The 6,950-nt window shown below is 40.9% G+C and overlaps 1 pseudogene; it reads right to left on the reverse strand.

Moving 5' to 3' along the window:
- Positions 1–841: 841 nt before the first annotated feature.
- On the reverse strand, positions 842–2,184 carry LOC102493371 (stromal membrane-associated protein 1 pseudogene; annotated as a pseudogene).
- Between the last annotated feature and the right edge of the window lie 4,766 nt (positions 2,185–6,950).

Below are 6,950 nucleotides of genomic sequence, written 5' to 3' on the forward strand. Positions count from 1 at the left end.
TTGAAAAAATAATGTAATACACTGTAAAGTTATATGTAATCCAATGTAATATAAAGATGATTATGATGATAATAAAAAATAAATAAATTAAAAAAAATGGTTTTCAACCTGCTTTTCACCACATCAAAATTTAATCAATATGGACCAACAATGGTCAATCAGATAATTCTTTTTTTTTTTTTTTGGAGAGTTTTCGCTATAGGGCGCTTGCGCTCGCCAGACAGACAGAGAGAGACAGAGAGACAGAAAGCGAGAAATCGCCCCCCAGGGGGGATGGGCACGCTGCAATCCCTTCTCCTCCATTCTCCTCTCGGGACCTTGGGCACGCACGCACACGCGCTCGGCGTGAGTTTTAAGCCACCGGATCTGGGACGTGAACCGCGGTCGACTACGTGGGAGTCCCGCGACATAGCCATTACGCTAACTGCTGGTTCCCCATTCTTTTTTTTTTTTTTTGGAGAGTTTTCGCTATAGGGCGCTTGCGCTCGCCAGACAGACAGAGAGAGACAGAGAGACAGAAAGCGAGAAATCGCCCCCCAGGGGGGATGGGCACGCTGCAATCCCTTCTCCTCCATTCTCCTCTCGGGACCTTGGGCACGCACGCACACGCGCTCGGCGTGAGTTTTAAGCCACCGGATCTGGGACGTGAACCGCGGTCGACTACGTGGGAGTCCCGCGACATAGCCATTACGCTAACTGCTTGTTCCCCCCAGATAATTCTTAATGTAAATAAATGGGGAAAAAGAAAAACGATGTATGTATATGAATAAGCAGGGGAACTGGATGCATTTTAGCAAGGAATGTCGGGCGGCAGTTCTGGATAAAACTTGTGTTGCACTTTTCATTTCCACAATTGCATGCTGAGAGTCTGACCTGATGAGTTTCCAGACCAGCCTGCTGCTGTGGTGGCCAAAACCCACTGCAGGGTTTCTACTGTTGATATTCATACCGGTCATCTGCTGATTCATCTGTGAGAGGTTCTACTGAAGCTGTTGAGTTTGTGGCAAGCCAAACTTACTTTGGGGTACACCCATCTGTCCAACCATTCCTCCCTGGGGCCAACATTTTGAGGAAGTAGCATCACACCAGTTTGTGCATTTCCCATAAGCCCATTGGATGTGGGCATGACCACCATCATGCTTGCATTTTGTCCCATCACATTTCCTATAAGGCCTGGAGCTGCAGGCACAGGTACCATCATTGATGGAAAACCTTGAAATGCAGTTTGTACTTGTGAGGTAAATAGTATATTTCTGGGTCCCATAAAGACACCAGGCATACTCTGCTGTTGAATGATTCCTATACCATACAGAGATACGATGGAGTCTTTGGAGAGTTGTTTCTTTGCCACTTCTTTTGATTTTGTAGTTTGTTCAGTGAATAGATCCAGATCCCCTGATGTTACTGTAGGTAGGGTGGTAGCTGCAGATACAGAGGATGTCCCCTGAGCTGGGGACATGACAGTTGCAGGTAAGGGATTAGAAATTGTTGGTCCAAAGATGTCCTGATCATCGCTCGGGGCTGGCTGGCATTGTGGTTGTGTTTTCATTGGTCACTCGTGCCTCTGAAGGGCCATCAAGTCCTAAAAGATCAACAGAAGGTTCTGCAGATTTTCAGTTATAAGTGGCTTTTCAGGCTTTTCTGGTCCCTTTTCTCTCGTTTTCTCTTGATTTTTCTTTTCCTTTTCTTTCTCTAATTTGTTTTCCTTAACAGCAGCTTGTAGAGAAGCAGAGGATACCAAAGACTGAAGAGGAGCACCAGAGAAGGACATATTTGTCATAGCTATAGCATTCTTACTGTAGTATTTCTTCTCCTATTTATCTCTAATGAAAAAAATTCCACTGCTTGATCTGTCTGTGCCCTTGGAAAGTTCTCTGGAAGACTGGCTTCACAGAATAGTCTTGCTTTAGTACTTTCCATATCTTGTATGTGCTGTATTCCTTCTGGTGTCCATTGCTCTAGGTTGACTGACATGACCCTGGATATAGGAACCCCACGATTTCTATGAATTCCAGCACATCCGATACAGATAAACACACCAATATTCCAGGAAGCCCATTGGGGACCTTCGGCCTCACAGTTAGTGCGGTATTTTATGTCCCCCTTCCTCAGCAGCTTGGACAGGATGAGCTGGTGCTGCTCTTTCAGCTTCTGAGCCTTCTTGGGGCAGGACCTCGGCGCCATCTTGGTAGCCCGGTGAAGAGCCCGCGAAGCTAAGGTGGCAGCAGATATTGGCAGGAGCTGGGCAGGGTGAAAGCACATGGCCCCACTGGGACAGTGGGCCAACTCAGCCCAGAAAGTTGTAGCAGCTGCAGCAGCTGGAACAGGAGGAGGGCTGTAGCAGCCCTTATTTTCTCTTTTCCATCAGGATTTTGGGCATACTCACTTGGTGTGTCTGTCTTTTTTTCTTTCTTTTAAAAGAATTATTTCATTTAACTTTATTTATTATTTATTTTAATTTGACGAGAGGAAGAGAAAGAGAAAGCAAGGCTCCAGGTCTGGGACTTAAACCATGGTTGGCCAAGTGGAGTCAAGCACCCTTCATCACCAGATCACCTGCCAGCTCCAGCACTTGGCATATTTTTCTAGCTGCAGGGCTATTCCTGGTCTGCCATGTGAGATCTGGCACCCAATCACAATATTTAACCACTGTCCAATGAAGCAAACTCACAGGGCATTTTTAATACTGGAAAATAAAGATTGCTAATGTAAGACAACAACTTTCTTCTCACATGATGCAAACTTACTTTAAAGTTTAGACAGGAACTAAAAAAATAAAATCAAAGAGAATAAAAAATAAAATAATTTAAATATCAAATTTTTAAGACTAATGTAAAAAAATTCAATGTATTTAGAAAATTCTGTCAATTAGAACTTTTAATATATAAAAGGTAAATTCATTTTTTTTTTCAATTTATTTATTTGCATTCATTCGCTGTACATCATTACAGCATACAAAATGAGATTTTCCATCCAGAGTACACTGTATATTGTCTCAATCAAGCACATCAACATACATGTTATTGCCAGCAAATAATCTTCCATTTCTTGTTTTCTGTATGTTTTGCTTTTTTCCCCCTCTCCTTGATTCCCTATCTCTTACCCTCTGCCATCTCCCACTCTCCTTTCTCACTGTCTCTGGTATCTATGTTTGCTTTCTATATTGTTTTTCCCCCACATTTTATTGAATCACCAAAGACCTTAATCAATCCAAATACCCTCATAGCAAACGCAGGTGACACACACATTTCCATGAACACAGGTCTAACTTTATGCATCCTATAAAGTAGCACCTAGCTGGGGCTACATATCCTACTGCAGTCATTGAATAGATATATAATTTTTTCCTGAAACTTTTTTTTTGTAACTCAATTTACATTCCTTCCCTAAGCATCATCACAGCATACAAAATACGATCTCCCATCGAGTACACACTGCATAGTGACTCAATCATGCACATTACAAAAAATTTTCCATTTCTAGTTCCTAGAATTAATAGTTTTCATATCTTTCTTTCATATCTTGAAAGATTATATAATAAAATTTAGGAGTTGTGAGGGTTCAAGGTTAGTCATGAAATTAACCAGTATGGTCAGAAAATGTATTTGCTGCCTTTTATAGTAAAGGACTTTTAATGAATTTATGTATATCCCACAAGTAGACTACAACTTTACTACTATGATCCACAGTTATGGCACATTACATCTGAATTTCTTAGGTTTTTAGAAACTGAAATGTTGATCAATTTTTTTTCTTTTTTAGAGGTATTTCTGCTATAGGGCATGTGCGCTCTCTGGAGAGGCAGAGGGACAGAAAGTGAGAAATCACCACCCCCACCCCCCGGAGAATTGCCATAGAACAATTCCTTCTACTTTATTCTCTCAGAGAATACACACCTGGTTTGTTTCAAATCACTGCTCTGGGATTTGTACCATGGTCAATCACATGAAGAGTCCAGCACTTTAACTACTAGGCCACCTTTTGGCTCCCGCCAGTCAATATTTTATATAGAATACACACACCTTTTTAAGAAATATCACTGTGTGTTGTTTTGATAGGGTCTCGTGTCGTGACTCTCTATCCTTCCACAGGGCCTTGGCCTGACAAGAAGCAGTGATCACTGCGTGCTATCGGAGATGGGCCTAAGAGAAAATATGTGTAAGTGGTAAAGCTTCTTTCCCAATAAAACCAACAGTATCATGCAATAGAAAAATCACATTAATTTAATATTTTACCTCTTCAATGTTGCTTCTTATATCTAAAAATAAGAGCAATAATTTCTCCACAAAATTTTCTTTAATTTTACATTAAGAAATAAAGGGGGTGACCAGCAGTTAGCGTAATGGCTATGTCACTGGACTCCCATGCAGTCGACAGCGGTTCAAGTCCCGGACCCGGTGGCTTAAACTTACGTCGGGCGTGTGTGCGTGCATGCTCAAGATTCCGAGAGGAGAATGGGGGAGAAGGGATTGTGGCATGGCCATCCCTCCTGGGGGGGGATTTCTCACTTTCTGTCTCTCTGTCTCTCTCTGTCTGTCTGGTGAGCGCATGCGCCCTATAGCAAAAACCTCTCCAAAAAAAAAAAGAGAAATGAAGGAGAAAAAAAGCAATACTTCTAGGTTCTTGTTTCTAGTTCTAGTTTTGTCTGAGCAAAGTTTAAACAGAGAACACAATTTAAGAACGACTGCATTAACAAGCCGTTATCATTTCCTGAAGTCTAGGCTGTGACAGGCACAATAGACTGCTTTCAAGTGTTTAAGTGTTGTGAGTTAACGTTACATCAATGACTAAAAATTCAGTTAGTATCCCTTAAGTATTTGTTGGTAAGAATAGACTAAATTATCCTCATGTTCTGCACCCAGCTTTGTTATTGGTACTTTGTTAATAGTATTCCACAATACATCACTTCCAAATGAGAAAATATCCTCAGATGGGAATTTTCTCCTTGCAAGGGAACTCTGTTTTTTAAAGAATTATTTATTTAATTTTACTTATTATATTATTATTTAATTTTCTATAAGGCTCAGGCACTCACGAGAGAGAAAAAGAGAGCAAGCCACCAGATCCAACACTCGAACTGCAGTTGGCCATGTGGGAGTTCTGCCACCACTTGTTGACACCACTAGTTGATCCCACAATGGAATTTCTTAAACTGAAGACCATGTGGACATGTCTTCAACTGCTTTCTTGCTTTCTCCTCAACAGAGCTTTTCTTTTAGGAAGTCCTTCTGACCTATACCCTTCAGCCTAGTTGGTATGCATGCTCGTACTCTGTGCTTCATGATATAGATCCTGACCCACTGAATACAGCTAGAACATGGTTTTCTTCGGTGGTCTGTGAAGTTCAGAATGAGTTTGGAATGGCAGGATTTTTTTAATGTGAATATCCAAAATAGATTTTAAAGTAAAGATTTTTGGAAGTAAGACTTTTTTTTTTTTTTAATGAAGTCTGTGCCCACTTTATAACTGGAGTGATTCAGAAGTGAAAAACTATATTTCACAAACTTGTCCAAGATTAGACTAATTAGATGCTCTCTCATGTGATTTCAACAGTGAAAGCACTGCTTTTGCTCAAAGCAAGCAAAGTTAAGGAAGCCAGAACACATGCAGGTGGTAGAGGAGACTCACCCTTAGCTTGTTAGCTTTTAGCCACAGCATCATGTCGATAAGGGATGCTTGTTACAGCAGAAGCAGTCTAACATGCCCTAGCTTACTGCTTTGGTGATTTGTCCTTTAACTCAGAAATCCAGTGGCCAGCTGATCCTGACATCCTTTCCTATGGCCATTCAACAATTTTCTAAGCTATTAATTACCTGAATTTAATGTTCTTGCTTGACACACTTGGAAAGATTTGATTCCTGCACTGAACTGCAACTGATGCATACTCTGTTACATTTTTTTTTTCTTGCAGGTCTCTTCTACTATATAGTCATCTTCATGAATAAGAATATTATCTGTCTTTGTTAATTCTTTCATTCATTCCTTCACTTGCTATATTTACGATTTATATTTGTATGTCCTGCAATTACATTATGCTTGACACATAATGGTATAGGAAATGTGTCATGTCAGGTAATGTTCAAAGTGCTAGAGATATAGATGTAAGACATTATTACCAATAATAAAAGAACAAATAACATTTTTTTTCCTTAGCTTGTTGCTGGGTGTGTGAGTTTACGTGAAAAAGAGAGTGAGAGAGAGAGAGAAAGTGAGAAAACATCCCCCAGGGGCTATGGCCATACCATAATACCTTCTCTTCCATTCTCCTCTTAGATTTTGGGCATGCACACACTTGCATCTGGCATGTGTTTCAAGCCTTCAGGCTCAGGACTCAAACCACGCAGTCAGCTATGTGGGATCCAGCCACCTTAACTATCACACCAGTGGCTGGCCTCAAGAAGTAACTTTTATTAAGGATATTTATTTATTTACAGCATTTCAGATGCATTTATTTTTAAATTTTTGTTAAGTTTAATTTTATGTTTATTTGTTAACCTTCATAACATTCCCAAGATGTACACACTAATTATCATTTCCCTTTTCACACATAAAACAACTGAAGATGAAGGAGGTGAGATAACTTGCCTAAGGTTACACAATAAATTGAGATTACACCAAGGCCATCTGTTTCAGTGCTTTATACCTTAGCCAGTACTCTGAAATAGCTACTGTAATAGCTGCTGAAGATCCGTAAAGTAAATGTATGACACTACTCAATGAGTTTGGGATACTTTACTAGGATCTGAAGAGACTTAAGACTGAAGAGTGCCTTGGGCGAACCAGCAGTTAGCGTAATGGCTATGTCGCTGGACTCCCACGTAGTCGACCGCGGTTCGTGTCCCGGACCCGGTGGCTTAAAACTCACGCCGGGTGCGTGTGCGTGCGTGCCCAAGATCCCGAGAGGAGAATGGAGGAGAAGGGATTGCAGCGTGACCATCCCCCCCTGGGGG

The sequence above is a fragment of the Tupaia chinensis genome, unplaced genomic scaffold (assembly GCF_000334495.1).
Source record: "Tupaia chinensis unplaced genomic scaffold, TupChi_1.0 Scaffold000270_1, whole genome shotgun sequence".
Classification (NCBI taxonomy): Eukaryota; Metazoa; Chordata; class Mammalia; order Scandentia; family Tupaiidae; genus Tupaia; species Tupaia belangeri.